Consider the following 19,097-nt stretch of genomic DNA (forward strand, 5'->3'; position numbering starts at 1 on the left):
TGTGAGATGGGCAGTACAGAGTGTGAGTGACGGTACAGAGTGTGAAAGTGGCAGTACAAAGTGTTGGACGGGTGGTGCAGAGTGTAAAAGTGTCGGTGCAGAGTGTGAGAGTGGCAGCACGGAGTGTTAGACAGGCGGTGCAACGTGAGAGTGGCAGCACAGAGTGTTAGACAGGTGGTGCAGTGTGAGAGTGGCGGGACAGAGTGTGAGAGTGGCAGCACGGAGTGTTAGAGAGGCGGTGCAAAGTGTGAGAGTGGCAGCACGGAGTGTGAGAGTGGCAGCACGGAGTGTTAGACAGGCAGTGCAGAGTGTGAGAGTGGCAGTACAGAGTGTGAGAGTGACGGCATGGAGTGTTAGACAGGTGGTGCAGAGTGTGAGAGTGGTGGTGTAGAGTGTTAGAAGGGAGTTGCATAGTGTGAGAGTGGCAGTGCAGAGTGTGAGAGTGGAGGTATATATTGTGAGAGTTTCAGTACAGAGTGTGAGTGGCAGCACGGAGTGTTAGACAGGTGGTGCAGAGTGTGAGAGTGGCGGTGTAGAGTGTTAGAAGGGTGTTGCATAGTGTGAGAATGGCAGTGCAGAGTGTGAGAGTGGGGGTATATATTGTGAGAGTTTCAGTACAGAGTGTGAGAGTGGCAGTACAGAGTGAAAGTGGCAGTACAGAGTGTTAGTCGGGTGGCACAGAGTGTGAGAGTGGTGGTACAGAGTAGCAGTACAGTGTGAGAGTGGCGGTGCAGAGTGTGAGAGTGGTGGTGCAGAGTGTTAGAAGGGCACTGGAGAGTGTGAGATGGGCAGTACAGAGTGTGAATGATGGTACAGAGCGAGTGACGGTACAGAGTGTGAGTGACGGTACAGAGTGTGAAAGTGGCAGTACAGTGTTGGATGGGTGGTGCAGAGTGTGAGAGTGGCAGTACGGAGTGTTAGACAAGTGGTGGAGAGTGTGAGAGTAGCAGTACGGAGTGTTAGACAGGTAGTGCAGAGTGAGAGAGTGGCAGTACAGAGTGTGAGAGTGGCAGCACAGAGTGTTAGACAGGCGGTGCAGAGTGTGAGTGGCGGCACAGAGTGTTAGACAGGCAGTGCAGAGTGTGAGAGTAGCGGTGCAGAGTGTGAGAGTGGAGGTGCAGAGTGTTAGAAGGGCACTGGAGAGTGTGAGATGGGCAGTACAGAGTGTGAGATGGGCAGTACAGAGTGTGAGTGGCGGCGCAGAGTGTGAGAGTGGCGGCGCAGAGTGTGAGAGTGGCGGCGCAGAGTGTGAGAGTGGCGGCGCAGAGTGTGAGAGTGGCGGCGCAGAGTGTGAGAGTGGCGGCGCAGAGTGTGAGAGTGGCGGCGCAGAGTGTGAGAGAGAGGTGATGCAGAGTGTGAGAGTGGCGGTACGGAGTGTGAGAGAGAGGTGGTGCAGAGTGCGAGAGTGGCGGTACAGTGTGAGAGAGGTGGAGCAGAGTGTGAGAGCGGCTGTACGGAGTGTGAGAGAGGTGGTGCAGAGTGTGAGAGCGGCGGTACGGAGTGTGAGAGACAGGCGGTACAGAGTGTAAGAGTGGCGGTATGGAGTGTGAGAGAGAGGTGGTGGTGCAGTGTGAGAGTGGAGGTGCAGAGTGTTAGAAGGGCACTGGAGAGTGTGAGATGGGCAGTACAGAGTGTGAGTGACGGTACAGAGTGGGAAAGTGGCAGTACAAAGTGTTGGACGGGTGGTGCAGAGTGGAAAAGTGGCTGTGCAGAGTGTGAGAGTGGCGGTACAGAGTGTGAGAGAGTGGCGGCACGGAGTGTGAGAGTGGCGGCACGGAGTGTGAGAGTGGCGGCACGGAGTGTGAGAGTGGCGGCACGGAGTGTGAGAGTGGCGGCACGGAGTGTGAGAGTGGCGGCACGGAGTGTTAGACAGGTGGTGCAGAGTGTGAGAGTGGCAGTGCAGAGTGTGAGAGTGAAGGTATATATTGTGAGAGTAACAGTACAGAGTGTGAGAGTGGCAGTACAGAGTGTTAGTCAGGTGGCACAGAGTGTGAGAGTGGTGGTACAGAGTAGCAGTACAGTGTGAGAGTGGCGGTGCAGTGTGTGAGTGGTGGTGCAGAGTGTTAGAAGGGCACTGGAGAGTGTGAGATGGGCAGTACAGAGTGTGAGATGGGCAGTACAGAGTGTGAGTGACGGTACAGAGTGTGAAAGTGGCAGTACAGTGTTGGATGGGTGGTGCAGAGTGTGAGAGTGGCAGTACGGAGTGTTAGACAGGCAGCTCAGAGTGTGAGAGTGGCAGTACGGAGTGTGAGAGTGGCGGCACAGAGTGTTAGACAGGCGGTGCAGAGTGTGAGAGTGGCGGCACGGAGTGTTAGATAGGCGGTGCAGTGTGAGAGGGGCGGTACAGAGTGTGAGAGTGCAGTGTGAGTGGCAGTACAGTGTTGGATGGGTGGTGCAGAGTGTGAGAGTGGCAGTACGGAGTGTTAGACAGGTGGTGCAGAGTGTGAGAGTGTCGGTACAGAGTGTGAGAGTGGTGGCACGGAGTGTTAGACAGGCAGTGCAGTGTGAGAGTGGTGGTAAAGAGTGAGAGTGGCGGCACGGTGTGTTAGACAGGTGGTGCAGAGTGTGAGAGTGGGGGTACAGAATGTGAGAGTGGCGGCACGGAGTGTTAGACAGGTGGTGCAGAGTGTGAGAGTGGCGGTACAGAGTGTGAGAGTGGCGACACGGAGTGTTAGGTGGTGCAGAGTGTGAGAGTGGCGGTGTAGAGTGTTAGAAGGGCATTGCATAGTGTGAGAGTGGCAGTGCAGAGTGTGAGAGTGGAGGTATATATTGTGAGAGTTTCAGTACAGAGTGTGAGAGTGGCAGTACAGAGTGTTAGTCGGGTGGCACAGAGTGTGAAAGTGGTGGTACAGAGTAGCAGTACAGTGTCAGAGTGGCGGTGCAGAGTGTGAGAGTGGTGGTGCAGAGTGTTAGAAGGGCACTGGAGAGTGTGAGATGGGCAGTACAGAGTGTGAGTGACGGTACAGAGTGTGAGTGACGGTACAGAGTGTGAAAGTGGCAGTACAGTGTTGGATGGGTGGTGCAGAGTGTGAGAGTGGCAGTACGGAGTGTTAGACATGCGGTGCAGAGTGTGAGAGTGGCAGTACGGAGTGTTAGACAGGAGGTGCAGAGTGTGAGAGTGGCGGTACAGAGTGTGAGAGTGGTGGCACGGAGTGTTAGACAGGCGGTGCAGTGTGTGAGAGTGGCGGTGCAGAGTGTGAGAGTGGCAGTACAGAGTGTCTATACAGGCGGTAGAGTGTCAGAGTTCCGGTGCAGAGTGTGAGAGTGCAAGTGTAGAGTATGGGGGGGTGTAACACAGCACGCTGGCACTTCTTTGTTTAAAAGGGGGTGTATCCTTAGGGAGAGTAAATCAGCTCTCCTGGAGAAGAATTCAGAGCAAATAAGGAAACCACGATGCATCACTGCACATTCAACACTGCGTTTCATCAAATGTATCCCAAACTTAAATGAAAAGTTTACTAATTTAAGAACCAAAAAATCTATTTACCTCCACTGCCACCAGGATTACAGCACCCGTACTGAGCCATTAACAGTGTAGCATAACATGTGGAAATTGATGGTACCACACACATTTCCGCATGTTATTCCTGAGTTGCGGGTTTTTGTATGGGGAATAACGTGGAAATTGATGTTACAACACACATTTCCGCATGTCATTCCTCAGTTCTGGCTTTTTGTATGGTGGATATGTTCCACCTGGTTTTGCTGGAGTATCTGTTGCCAGTATCAACCAGAATATTACCACTTGCGGTACAACTGTAACAATGCCAATTAGAGCTAAAATGCCCATTTCTACCCAACTCAAATTTAAGAGCCCCCTGTAATGAAGGTATAAAATCAGTGCATTTTCAAGGCGGCTACTTCGGAATGGCAAAGGAGCGTCGCCTTCGGGCTAAGAGCCAGGAGCTGTAAAATAAAAATTATATTATTGTTTCATTTTACAGCTGCTGGCTCAGCCAGCAGCATGTGCAGGGAGGGATGGGGCTGGGCCACTGGAGAAGGCAGGGAGAGGAGGAGGAGAAAGTGCACCTAAGTGCGCATGTGTGTTTGACCGGCCATCTTAGGCCGGGCAAACACACATGCACACTTCGGTTTCTCCAACCTAGCTGTGTTGAACAGCCGGACTAGAGAAACTGCACAGATCCCAGGGTTGTGTCTGAGCAGCAGTCCAGGTCGCTAAGCCCAATACTGACGCTGCTTCCATGCTAGTTTTAGCATGAAAGCAGCGCTAGGATTGCTGGGGAGCCTGTGCTGGTGTCCCAGTGAGTGCTGGTCCACCCGTAGAGAAGAGGAGTGCGAGGCGGCCAGTGTCATCCGTGAAGGTGTTTTTTTTTATATTATTTTTTTTATTTTTCCTGTCCCCTTGAGATTTGCACCAGCCTCTGCTATTAAAGTGATCTTCCCACAGAGTCCTTCCTCATGTGTGTGACAGTCACACGCTAGGTAAACTATGTGCTCCGTAGTCATTTGGAAGCCCAGTACCTCTTACAGGCTTAATATTGGACTGGACCTGCAGGAATCACCTCACTTTACCCAACCAGAAAATACCAGGCACAGAAGGATAAAGTGACTTTGACAGGTGTGATGGTTTTTGAGGATCACAAAGATTTTCTTGTCTCACAAAAAGCCTCCAAGGGTAATCTGTCAAGAATTAAACAAGTTGCTAAAGTGAAAAAAGCATGGACCTGATATATCTGGCGACTTCTCTGACCCCCAAAGTTCAACTGTTTAGCAATTATGTGGGTAGCTTGGTATAGTGACTTAGTAGTGAACTTTGCACGCCTATGACTACTAAAAGTTCCTTCTAAAAGACAATTCCAGAATGTGCCAATGTTTCACAAAGTGCCCCGTCACACTGAGATCAGCTGAACAGCTCAACTTCCCTTTTAACCCACAAATAGTGTGACCAGAATTTTAAAGCCAAAAACCGGGCCATTTCACAAAAATAGAAGAAGGACTACACTTTTACTTCAACCAAGCACAAAGAATGACAGCGCTCATCAGCATAAAGTTACAGAAGAGGCACTAAGAACATACATAAAATGCACATTTCTGAAGCCAGTGTAATGCCTGTTAATTAAATTGTTTTCTGATATCACCTGCTAAGTATCTCTGCTTTGGAAAACAAAACAAAAAACACCTCCCACCGTTTTCAGGTGACCCTCTTTTAAAACCGCAAAATGAGCTACATTTACCAAAATCTGCTGGAACAGCTGGTGAAAAAAACGGGACTGTCCTTGCAAATCCGGGACACCTGTTCACCCTCCCCATAAACTTACACCAAGATGAAAAAGAGGTTTTCAGGTCAATCAAAGAAGCAAAAACAAGTATTTATTTTGCAGTTTGTGTTTACATCATATCATGAAATCGACAACTATGCACCCCTGCAGAACGAAATAGCAGTATCTCGGCACAGGCATCCGCAGAGAAAATGTCCCTCACAGATAACCACGTGGATATACATGGCCACCATCCAGTATAGTCCACGACTTAACACCTCATTATTACACTGATCCACAAAATAGATCTACATGGCCACTGCCCAATAAAACAACCATAAAAATACCGCATTGTTCCAGTGAACCACAACAAGATACACGAGGCCTCTATCCAATATATTCCATCGATAAGCACCACATCGATCCATCCATCCATCTACAACATCATCTTGACAGCCACTATCCAGAATATTTCAACACATGGATCCACTGATTTACAATAAGATCTTACTGGTAACTATCCAGTATACACCACTAAACAACACATCGATCTACCAAGCTACAACAGGATTACACATCGATCTACCAAGCTACAACAGGATTACACATCGATCTACCAAGCTACAACAGGATTTAGCCAGAGGCTATCCAGGAAATTCCACCACTAACCAACACCACTAACAACACAGATCTACAAAAGGATCAATCTGGCAATTATTCAAATTATGTTACATGAACATAGCGTTTTATCACCTCACAATAGCATGCAAGAGCTAGAAAATAATCTTAGCAGGTTTTGTAATCAAGAGCGGGAAAGCCACATATGTAGACGCTCTATAGTTTAGAGGCAAACAATAAAGAACAACAAGCAACACAGGGAGTCAAGCACCGATCCAGGATCGCAAACTAAATTCCAGCCATTTAGGAAATCCCGGAAGATTATGCACGCACAGAGCGAATCCACATTAAATTGATATCCATGGTCAGTGCCTACAAGGAAAATCGAACTTGGGTGCAACGGTGCTGCCTTGACAGAGAAGAAGAGCGCACAATATCCCCAGAGGAGAGTTGACCAAGAAGTTCTTTGGACATCCCCACTGCCCTGAATGAAAAAAAAGAGGCAAACAAGGGGGCGGTAGTGAAAGAACATATCTTAGGACAGTACGAGCAGAGGTGCCTTGAGGGGAAGGTAAGGAAGTAACTGGAGGGGATTGAAAAACACTCCATAGTTCTTGCGAGCAGGGATGTAGGGCTTCTCTCACACCCCTGCTTGCAACAACCATGGACTGCTTTTCAGTCCCTCCCATTTAACCAATCTGACAATGCATGCTTTCTAAGAAGTGAGAAGTTTAGATGTCCCTAGGTATAATTGCAGGTAGTTTTTGCACGACGCATCAATTACTGTTTATGAACATTGTGCAGCTGCACTTCTCAATAAAAGCAGTGACCTGGAAGAAGGAACAAACATTGTGTGATGTCACTTCCTGAAAAATGATCTCAGCCATTACTAGATACATTGGCCACCTTTCAGGTCATTGTCTTTTAGCCGGCTGTGCAAGTCCAGCCGGGGGTTACCAAAAAGCCAATCAGTCTTGGTACTGCCCTAAAAAGGAAAGTCCAGACAGAGATGCTAGGCACCATCACTTCTCCCTGGTTATAGAGCAGCCTCAGACATGGTGGGGGGCTTGCGTGGGCCTTCTCGGTGAAGTACAGCTTGAGCCCCCTGAGTTTGTGATGTTATTTCCACTGCTCTGGAGATTTCGATGAAATGCTACTAGTGAACATAGGTAATGAAAAGGAGAATGAATATATATTAGAAATCAGTGAAGAGGAGCTAAATATTATGATATCTGAGGATATAATGGGAGTTCATGAAGAAAATGAAAAATAAAGATTGGCAGATGGGAAGAAGAGATAGTTCAGAAGACCACAGAGCTCAGAGCAATATTTTAAATGAGAAACCATGAAATATTAAAGTTGCAAACTTCAAAGGGGAGTGGAAAAAGAGGGCACATCATTTCTTTTCACAAAAAATGTTATACTTCATGCAAGAGATAGAATACTGCTTGCCCCAAAAAGGTAAGATATTAACTGACTATAAAGGTTGTCAAGCGGGGAAGGGACCCTAGAGGCCTAGTTGTGCTCACTCGGGGTCAAGTTAACTAATGTAGTCCACAAGTGCCACTAGTGGTCTATTTTGTAATATAAAATCAAGCTAATGTAGTGAAATGGCGATGCACGCGAGGGATAAACAAGTCTGCATGTAATTTGATTTCATTGCATCGATTTTATTTATCAGTCTTCTGATTTATCTGCACACTCTCTGATCTCTTTCAGTGCCCTGTATTGGTAATTTCCGCAAAATGCAAGCTTAAGTGTCCCAACTCTTTAGCTACAGGTTTGAACCACTTGTGCCACAATCCCTTTTTTCCAAGCAGACAAATGCTTCTTAAGTTGCAATTTTAAATTCCATTAGTTAACTATATCAAGACATTTGCAGATTAAATGTTCGTTTCACAGTTCTGGTGGTGGGTGTTATAGGTAAGGTGCCCCTGGGCTTTTCAGTGGTCCATAAAGGCAGTGGATGTCAAAAGGAAGGTGCCAATGCCGGTCTGTACGTCGCATATGATAACGTGTATATGTCTGATCCGATGCCTCAAAACCAGCGTTTCGTATATCTGAGCGATGTACAGACCCGCATTGGTAATCTGAAAATTTGAAATACGGAAGAACCAAAAGATGATAAAGACTCAAACCAGGACATTATAAAACAAATAAACAAACTAACAATGAGAGTTGGACTCTTTTGAATTTGAGACTTGGAGTGTTTTTTCTTGAACAGAATATAAGACTTGAGAAAGTCCCAGAATGGGACGAAACACGTGTCGGCTACAACATCATATGGGTTGAAACTCACCTTTATTGGTTGAGGATTTATAAGGACTGGCCAAAACACCACACAGGCTGAAATTTATCTCCATCAGTTGAGGACCAACAAGGACTAAATATCTGGATCATTATCATATGAACTTTATCTTATCACCATTGGCCAATGTCCCACAAAGATTGGATACTTGAGCTCTATTGACATCGAAATGTTAGACACATTTTTCTTAGTTTATTTCTATAAGTAAACTGCTTTGTTGCTGTTTTTTATGTGATTCTATGAATTATGGTTTTGACGAGTTGTATATTGCTTTTTAACATATAGAAATAAATTATTATTGTTAAAGATGATAATGTTCAAATGAATGTGGACACCCATATGGTTTCTTAGTTAACATTTTCATGCTTGGCTTTCCCTCCTTTATACTTCATGTACTTACTTATTACATTTCTCCCGACGTCTTACTTAGTAAGATATTAATGAGTTCAAAAAAAAAAAACTTTGAGTGCTCCACTATTATTATTTATATTTGATATTTAACTGCTGCTATCGGTACTGAAATTGTTCTGAGGCAAAGGAAGCCTGCACTAATGTTACTACTCTTATATTACTCTGGGCCTCATTACGAGTCTATTGGTCACTAGACCCCCACTCGCGGATGGCGGTCGGACCGCCGCATAACCAAGGATCCACCAGCTCTGGTCTGGATATGGCAGTGATCGTAATCCACCAGAGGATTATGACCCCTTTCTCCACCAGGGGTTTCATGGCGAAAATGCCGACAGAGAAAGGTTGTAGGGGGCCCCAGGGGGGCCCCTGGACTGCCAATGCACTTGGCATGGGCAGTGCAGGGTCCCCCCAAGCCAGCACCCTCGCAATGTTCACTGTCTGCTATGCAGACAGTGAACATTGCGAGGGTGCTGGTGCACCCTGCCCACTACAGCATTGCAGTTGGCTTGATTACGAGCCAGAGACAATGCTGTAGCTGTTTACCGCTAGGCCAGTTGATGGAAACTCAGGTTTCCACCCGCTGACCTAGCGGGAAACTCTTAATGGGGTCAGCGGGGAGGTAGCCTGTGTGGATGCAACCTCCCCGTCGGAAGTTTGGACTCATAATGAGCCCCTCTGTGTCTATGTAATTGAGGGGAAGGTAGAATTCTGGTGGTCATCTTTAAAAATTCAAGCAAATAATGGATATCTAAGAATTCGCTAAGGGACATCTTTTACCTTTACTAACCGCTATATGCATTCCATTTCACTGTGTGCATTCAATGTAACAGTACTGCTGCTTGTAAAACATGCTACAAGCAAGTGTCTCTAGGCACTGTGAGAATGAGACGACAGGGTAGAGGACAATTGACACGAAAAAGCTTGGTGACAAAGTGACAATTGACACGTAAAAGCTTGGTGACAAAGCTACTTGAACTCATGAGTAGAGGATTCAGGCCTAGAGATTGGAAGAACATTCCAAACTTTCGATGCAGCCACAATCAAACAGCATCAGCTAATTCATGATTGGTTGATGGGCAACAGGCACACCACCCAAAACATAGCCCTCAACCAACCAAACCCTGCACGTTCCCAACTCCCTAATGCTCAGTCAGGTGAGGACAAAATAATATTAACAAAAACAGAAGAACTTCACTCCCTTGTGTTTTAATCAGGCGTTCACCTCCTGACAGTACCTGGCGAGGCCATCAGTTGCATTTGAGAAGCCGAAATTAGAATTTCTGTGGCAGCCGCAAGGGGGCACATCTGCAGGAGACCTGGGCCTACTGTCTAGTGGGCAGCTGCCACCACAGGGGACACCTTCAATTTGCAATATAACAGACCGGCATTACCAAAGTACATGGGGTACCTCAATTGATGGTTTTGTATATTATCTGGACTGGCAGTTTTCTGTTAAAGGCTGTTTTCCCCCCAGGTGCTCGCTGGTGTCCTGCAGAAGTATGTTATGCTGCCCTCTCCCACAGCTGTATGAAGCCGGTGACCAGCAAGATTCCCTCAGCACCACATATCAAGAGACACTGATGTGCACCAACTATCACCCCCTCTTTCACGTGGCTTTTCACACGGCAGTTGCCATGGCAGCACCTCAACTCTCTAGTACTGTCCTCACTGGACACCGAGCACTCTCTGTACCTTGCCTCCTGTGACCTCTGCTGCATTGCCAATGTCAATGGCTGTAGCATGGCAGAGTGTGGGAGCGGGCTTTACTGAAAGGTGAACATTACGTGTATGTAGGTCAATGTGTCCAACCATGCCAAAGGGTGCACAAGGATGAGGGATGGGTGCAAACTAAGGGCTATCCAGAGAAGGAACTCGACAGCTAAAGGGACAGCCCAGCAGGTCTGGAGAAGCCATGCCTGGAAGGGAATGGGAGCCATAACAGGACATGATGGAGCATCTCAGTGTAATGGAGCTGCAGTAACGCCAGACGCCAATTGGTCAGTAGGGAACTGAAAAATCTGAAAGACATGATGGACTCTTCAAAGGGAAGAAAAGAAAGAAGTGCTGATGCAGAACCAGATAATTGTCTTCAGGGCTGTCAGATGTCGCCAAGACTAGGGACTTGTGAAAGTTGAATTATTCTCTAACAAATTGGCATTTGTCAAGGGGTCAAGAATTAACATGATTTTAGCTAATGCCGAAAATAATGTGTGGCTTGGGAAATTTGCCCACTTGTTAATAAAGGGAAATAAACTTTCTAACTTATACCGGAAAGGTGTGGTTATTCATGGCCACATGTATCATGGTGTGTAAAGATTACTGACTCAAAGTTTCTAATAATTGATTTGTGGCACATATCTGCGATTGATTAGATTATGATATTGATGACAACTATGGTGGAGTCACTCTAAGCACAGTTAAAAGGTCCATCGAATCTCTAACGCGTCCCCTTATAAATAAATTATAAAAGATCAAATAAGGCCAGACGTGCTTACAGACTCACATCTTCCAGTACTAAAATGTTGAAAGCTTTGTGGAACGAGATACTAGGACGAGGACTAGTACTGCTCGACATTTGTCCCCCATCTGAGCCCCCACGTCCCTTGACCAGACAGCTCAAGCCCACATTGTTCCCTGCTCCTTGAGCTCGACCCATTCCCCGGCAGAGTTCCTTCTTCCAACCCCCAACACCCCAGCGCTGTCCCGGAGAGCTCAAACCACCCACACTAGCACCCTGCATGATCCCCTGCCATTCCTCGTATGTTGATCTCCAGCCACAGGAAGTCTCTCCCTTCGTGATGGAGGATTGGGTGATACGCATAGAGAAGACATGAGAGAACTGACGGGAGGTGGAGGCTGGAGGTCATGAGTAGTAACAACTAGTTCTTGTTGCTCAACATTGCAGTCACCAAGAGGAATGAAGGAAAACGCGTCGAGGAGGAGCTCCAGCTCTTCCATGACGCACGCTTTGTGGAAGCAAGAAGACGGACAAGGACAATGTTTAATAGGGGCAGGACTGTGGGCAAATATTCAACTGATCAAAGGATCCAAGTTCCAATCCAGCAAGAATGAACTCGGGCTCTGTTCAATTGAAACGTCATGAAAAAAAAGATAGGAGAAACTTCTCGCTCTACTGCAGTTGGTGGGTGCAGGGGAAGCACAGCATGAGTAGCTGGGTGAAAAAGGCAAAGAAACCTCCTCCCATCTCAACTGGATGGCCAGGCTGGCTAAGCTCCATCACAGAGTTGTTCAGTGTTTTGTCCTTTGACATCTAATCAATGGTTGCTCCCTCTCACCCAAGCCGGCAGCACCTCTTGTCCTGTGGTCTGACATCCTGTTCCCTACTTGTGCTTTATCTCACACATTCTTCACGTCCCCTCGTTGAAAGAAAGGCTTCTCACTGTAGCTTTAGCCATCGCGCAATTGCACAACCGGAGCAGTGTAAGAAGTGTGGGAAATTATTGCTAGCGACTATTAAACTATTCGGACCAGAAATTAGGGTGATTCAAATGCAAAATTAAACCTGGTCGAAGGACCATGCACTTTGTACAACTGCAAAAGAGTTGATTTGAATAAGAGACGCACAGCGCCCCAGAAGGGCACAAGGAACTTTGAAGAGCCCTGGATCCCTAGAAGAGCAGGTAGACGCATCATCAGCACAGTCGTTATGGACCTCTACCACCTCCCGCACCCTTGGTGTTGGCATAGGGCCCATCATTCTTCTTCTAGTCAATATTTCATACCCTTCCCTGCGGCTCTAAAAAAATTACTTTGCTTCTGTGCATATTAAAAAACAAATAAATACATACATACATACATTGAGTACATGTACTTATAACTGGACAGTATGCCACAGTCCTTCATGAGCACACAGGCCTGTTCTGAGCACTACATTAGGTCATGCGTAGAAGATGCAAATGCATTATCGAGCAATAAATTAAAATCTAAAAGAGCACATGAACTCATTCTCTAATAGTACATACACACGCAATATGCAGGTTCTCTGACCCTGTTGTCAGGACAGGACGCTCCCCCGCCGTGCAGCGCACCCTGCAGGTGCTCTGTCCCTGACTGCCGCTGCTGCCCGTGTTCGAGACCCTCCTCCACCCGCAGGCCCCCGCCTGCGCCTCATCCCTGGTGGCCCAGTGGTGGGCAGTAAGGTTTGCTTCTGTCGTGTTTGTATTCACTTTGTTTGTCTCTTCGTTTTGTCTCTGTTGTCTTGTTGTCTCTGTTGTGCCCACTGAATTCACTGTATTTCATTCATGTATCCTCTGTGCTAGTATCTGTTGCCTAGTAGTCATTGTATTGTTTTTGTCCCCTCTGTGCGCTTGATCCACATCTCGCTCTCTCCCCTTGCGCGTCTCCCTCCTCCTCCGACCCCCCCACCCCCAATCCAGCGCCATCTGCCCGCTTCCCTGACTTTTTTCCACTTCTCCACACCCCCTGCCCTCCCACCTCCCCCTCCCCTCTAGCTACCTAGCGTTATTTCCCACCCCCCATCCCCACTCGCCGCTCCCTCGCCCGTTTTTCCCTCCGCTCCGCACCCCGCCCAGGCTCAGCTATGACGCCGCCTCCCTCCACGCACTCAACAACGGCCGAAACCAAAACCAACACTGCTACCAAGCTGCCCCGAAGCACACCCACGGACCTTTCACCTGCCGCAACTGCCACTTCTCCTGCGACCGAACCTCCAAGCCAACGACCACCAGACCGAACCACCTCCGCTGCATACTCCGCACGCAAACACACCGTAGAACTCTGGGACCTGCTCGACAGCACCGCCCCGGACGTAGCCTTCCTGACCGAGACATGGTGGAACGACTCATCCGCGCCAGACATCGCCATCGCCATCCCAGACGGATACAAGATCTCCCGCAGGGACCGCATCAACGGCTACGGAGGAGGTCTCGCCATCGTCCACAAATCCTCCCTCAAGATCACCACCCACACCGACGACCACTTCAACACCGCAGAGCTTCTACACTTCCGGATCCACACCGACCCCAACACCACCCTCAGAGGAACACTCGTTTACAGACCCCCCGGACCCAGTTCTGCGACGCCATCGCTGACCTCGCAAGCACCCACGCACTCGCCTCCACAGACTACATCCTCCTCGGGGACCTCAATTTTCACCTCGAGAACAACAACGACCACAACTCCACCACGCTAATCAGCAACCTCCCGAACCTCGGACTCAGACAACTCGTCACGTCACCAACCCACGCCGCCGGACACACACTGGATGCCATCTTCTCCACCAGCGACCACATAAACCTTCAACGACACCACCGAACCCTACTGGACCGACCACCACTGCATCCACTTCACCTACAACAAAAACACTGCACACCACCACAGCGCCAACTCCCCCGCCGCAACTGGGGCAAAGTCACCAAAGAACAACTTCTCAGCACCCTCTCCCAGAACCCACCGAACGAGCCCACCGACCCAGACACCGCGGCCTGCAACTTCAGACAATGGATCAACAACTGCGCCAACATCCTCGCCCCACTGAAGAAACCCCCCAGCAACCTCACCAGCAAGAAAGCCTCCTGGTTCACCAACGAACTCCTGGCCTCCAAACGCGCCTGCAGGAAACTGGAAAAGAAATGGCTCCAAGAACGCACACCGGACAACCACGCAACCTTCAAAGACGCAACCCGCCGACACCACCACCTCATCAGGACCATCAAGAGGTCCTCCTTCAAAGACCGCCTAGACAACAATGCGCACGACAGCAAAGAGCTCTTCCGCATCGTAATGGAACTATCCACCCCCAGCGCCAACGTCAATGACATCCCGCCCTCTCAGGAACTCTGCGACTCCCTCGCCGCTTTTTTCCACAGCAAGATCGCGGATATCCACAGCAGCTTCAACACCCCGACCACGCCCACGTCCGTCACCACCTCGAACTCAAGCATTGACAACCCCATCACCGCCTGGTCCAACGTCGACGACGACGCAACACGCAAAATCATGAACTCCATCCACTCCGGATCACCGACTGACCCCTGCCCCCACCACATCTTCAACAAAGCCGACTCTATCAACGCGCCCCAACTCTGCAAGATCATCAACGCCTCCTTCGAAACAGGCACCTTTTACGGAAAGCTGGAAGCACGCAGAAATCAACGTCCTCCTCAAGAAACCCAAAGCCGACCCCAAGGACCTCAAGAACTTCCGCCCCATCTCTCTCCTCCCCTACCCAGCAAAAGTCGCAGAAAAGATCGTCAACCTTCAACTGACATGCCACATCGAAGACAACAACGTCCTCGACCCCTCACAAACCGGATTTAGACGCAACCACAGCACCGAGACCGCCCTCATCGCCGCCACAGATGACATCAGACACTAACTCGACCACGGCGAGACCTCCGCCCTCATCCTCCTAGACCTCTCTGCGGCCTTCGACACGGTCTGCCACCGCACCCTACTATCACGCCTCCAAGAAGCCAGCATCCAGGAAAAAGCCCTAGCCTGGACCTCATCCTTCCTCTCCGGCAGAACACAGACCGTCCACCTCCCCTTCCGCTCAGAAGCCAACAACATCATCTGCGACGTCCCCCAGGGCTCCTCCCTGAGCCTAACGCTGTTCAACATTTACATGGCCCCCCTCGCACAAGTGGCCCGCCGTTACGACCTCAACATCATCACCTACGCCGACGACACCCAGCTCATCCTCTCCCTCACCAACGACCCTGCCACCGCCAAAGCCAATCTCCACGAAGGAATGAAAGCAGTCGCCGACTGGATGAGAAATAGCCGCCTGAAACTCAACACCGACAAGACAGAAATCCTCATCCTCGGGACATCCCCCTCCGCCTGGGACGACTCGTGGTGGCCCACCACCCTTGGAACGGCTCCGACACCCACCGACCACGCCCGCAACTTGGGATTCATCCTCGACTCTGCACTCTCCATGGACAGACAAGTCAGCGCCGTCACCTCCTCATGCTACAACACCCTCCGCACCCCCCGCAGGATCTACAAATGGATCCCGACCAACACCAGGAAGACAGTGACCCACGCCCTCGTCAGCAGCAGACTGGACTACGGCAACGCACTCTATGCAGGAATCCCAGCAAAACACCTCCAACAACTCCAACGCATCCAAAACGCCTCAGCCCGACTCATCACCAACGCACCCCGACACAGCCACATCACCCCCCACCTCAAAGAGCTCCACTGGCTTCCCGTCGACAAAAGGGTCACCTTCAAGCTCCTCACCCACGCACACAAAGCACTCCACAACGCCGGCCCCTCCTACCTCAACGACAGACTCAACTTCTACACACCGACCTGCCAACTGCGATCCGCGAGCCTCGCCCTCGCCACCGTCCCCCGCATCCAACAAACCACCTCCGGTGGCAGATCCTTCACCTACCTCGCCGCCAAGACCTGGAACACGCTCCCTACCTACCTCCGACAGACTCAGGACCTACTCGCCTTCAGAAGACTCCTCAAGACCTGGCTCTTCAAGCAGTAGCAGTCTCCTCACCCCTCCCCTCCCCCCAGTGCCTTGGAACCCTAACGGGTAAGTAGCGCGCTTTATAAATGTCTGTGATTGATTGATTGATACAGATACACTATCAAGCCATATATTAGGGACCTACAAAAACCTGTAAACACAGATACACTACCAAGCCATCTATTAGAAGCCTACAAAAAACATGCAAACACAGATGCACTATCAAGTCATATATTATGGGCCCACAAAAAACCTGCAGACACAAATACACTACCAAGCCATATATTAGGGACCTACAAAAACCTGCAGACACAAATACACTACCAAGCCATATATTAGAGACCTACAAAAACACACACACAGTGTATCAAGCCATTCATTAGAGACCTACAAAAAACAAAGAAACACAGATACACTATCAAGCCGTATATTAGAGACCTACAACAAATATGCAAACACTGATACACTATCAAGCCATATATTAGGGACCCACACAAAATTCGACCTATTATAGTATTCTCTAGGACCCTACCAGAGCAGACAGGCTCATTATTGAACTATATAGTGGGTCGCACAAGAGCACAGCAGACCCACATGTTGTCAAGCTGCAAGCCAAGGCACTTGAAGAGCACAGAGGCCTCTCAACCAGCATTATAGAAGGACACGAAGCATGACCTGGGCCTATTACCAAGGTTTACACAGGAAGTGGAATGAGATCTTAACACCGCAGAGATATGGGCATTTTAAAATATCTTATGGTTAACACATTTGCTGGAGAGATCTGTGCTTTGCCTAGTCCTAGTTTTGAATCAAAGTAGCATTGATGGTTAATGTGTCTCCTGCGAAGCGCGGCATATAATATGCAGATTGTTTTAATGTATGTAGATGGGTAAGCCGGTTACTGCTTTTAGCACATATATCCATTTGTAACTTGCCGTTCACAACTTGTAATCCTTATAATATAGCACAGGGAGCTATGCACGAAATGTGACCCTCGACGCATTATGTAACACATCCTGTACATTGATCATTTATTGTCTTATGCTGAGTACGTATGATGTAAAGCGCTCTGACACCCTGCATTGGGATGAGTAGCGCTATTAAAGAAATAAAGCAAAATAGTGGTGTTAAAATTGTTATTTGCGTAAATACTGGGACAGGCCAACACATCAGACAATCTGACAGTACATGCATATCTCTTATACACAGGGACTGAACAAATTGAAAACCGTGCCTCTCTTAAGCACCTGTGAAGTGATTAGCTTAGTGCCTTGGTTTCCTCCATTGCAGCTAGGTGTGAGGCTCCAGACAGGTCAGAGCCAGGAAAATCAAACAGAAGGAGGCCCGAGAGCCTCTTAAATTCGGCCTTTGTCCTAGGCCAGCAGGACTTTAAAATAAGAAAGCGCTCTCCCTCCTGCCTCATTGCTGCTCAGAACGAACAAAAGCATACGGGCTCTGCTGAAAGTGCCCCTACACCGGACCGAATTCATCACATTTTACGGGGGCCTAACTTCTTGGCAGGGTTAATGGCATGCACCATGTGATAATAGTGGATGGACGCCCTCCACCTGTGTGTATCCCCGACTTGTGCCCTGGCTGAAACATAACTTCTTGTAGGCATCGTAACCCTTTGTAATTGTTCTAAACATGCCAAACGTTTCTAATTTTTGTAAACATGCCAACCCTTTGTAAATTTTGTAAACATACTTAACTTTTTAAATTTTAGTAAACATGCCAACTTTTTGTAATGTTGTCAATTTGCACACCTTGTGTAATTTTTGCAAACATGCTAACCTGTTTTAATCATGCTCACCTGCTCTCGGGGTGTCTTCTCTGCTCGCGGAAACATACCTGTCCATCTGCTGCTGAGGTTCCTTACTCTACTGACAGGCTGCCCCCGCTGCTCTTACGGCACTCAAACCTCGTCATCCTCTTCCCTTGACATTATTTCCCCCGCGTGGCTGCTGGAGGTCTTTTCTTAGACTGATTTACTTTCGCGCGTTCCTCCACCACGTCACCAAGGTTCTCTCCTCTGATTGGGCCGCCTCCCACCCCTCGAGGAATCGGCTTCAGCTGATGAATGCGGCTTTACTCAGTTCATTTTCTTAGTTTGAGACGCACTCGTTGTGGCCGTGATTAGACTCCAGTCTCCAGGTATTGCTGGGGCGACACTTTCTCAGGTAGTTAGCGGAAAGTTTTACAAGTGAATATGGCTTTTGCTAGTTTTAGCAGCGGCCCGTTTCATGCTGGTTATGGGTCAATGTCGAGTTTTTTAATACTACAATTAAATCTTTCAATGATCAATCTTTGGGTTTATAAGTCGAGCGTGTCAAATTCTCTGATGGCATCCAAAGGGTCAAAGGGCATGTGATGTCACATGTGCCACCAAAAGAATCTTAGATCTATATTAAAACAATTGCTAAACATGCAGTAGAGATTTTTCCACAAATGTAACACTTATTTGGGATTTAAGGTCACGTGTTATAACCATGTTATAACTCTATAATACAGTAACTCCACATTACATTTTGAGCACATATTTCCCATGCTGTATTTTTAAGTACTTTGAGGTCCCCTTCCGAATTCTTATTAGATAGTGCATGAACAGCACGCATGTTCTGTCAGCAAAATCTATTGTTAAATTTAAAAAAAAGGTTAAGAACTAGCTTAGAGCCCGCCCGTTACTTACCATCGGTTGGCTTCCACGTTACTCTTATTTCCTTGCTTCTTATTGGTCAAACTTCCTGCTTCCTCCTGGCTGCTCACCTTTTCCTGCTTTCTTCCTGGGGCTTCTGTCTCTGCCATGGAGCATAGACCTATCACAGCTTCCTGTTTATGGACAGTGTCTTTCCATTACCTGTGCGTACTTTTTTTTTCCTCAACATTTTGCCATGCACTCTAGAAGAGTGAAGGCACAGTATGGTTTCCTCACCCACTGCCTTCCTCCTGCTGTCTGTTGTTGCTTCTCTCTCCTCTTGTCCCGAAGCTCCCCCATTATGTTCCCGCCACGCCTTCCTTCCACTGTCTTTTGCTGACCCCTCCCTCCTATGCCCCGGCCTGTTGTTGCTTT

General features: G+C 48.4%; 1 protein-coding gene across 6 annotated transcripts in view; it reads right to left on the bottom strand.

Moving 5' to 3' along the window:
* Positions 1-19,097, bottom strand: part of SLC6A9 (solute carrier family 6 member 9) — a 443,088-nt gene that overhangs the window by 396,414 nt on the left and 27,577 nt on the right. For 2 of the 6 annotated variants that reach the window (XM_069232788.1, XM_069232785.1), the window contains exon 1: positions 17,879-17,998. The exons of 2 other annotated variants lie outside the window; for them this stretch is intronic. The gene's annotated coding sequence lies outside the window, so the exon portion shown is untranslated. Of the gene's footprint in view, positions 1-17,840; positions 17,999-19,097 lie in introns of those variants that run through there. 2 more of the 6 variants (XM_069232787.1, XM_069232786.1) reach the window with 1 other exon arrangement.

This window comes from Pleurodeles waltl, chromosome 4_2 (genome assembly GCF_031143425.1).
Source record: "Pleurodeles waltl isolate 20211129_DDA chromosome 4_2, aPleWal1.hap1.20221129, whole genome shotgun sequence".
Classification (NCBI taxonomy): Eukaryota; Metazoa; Chordata; class Amphibia; order Caudata; family Salamandridae; genus Pleurodeles; species Pleurodeles waltl.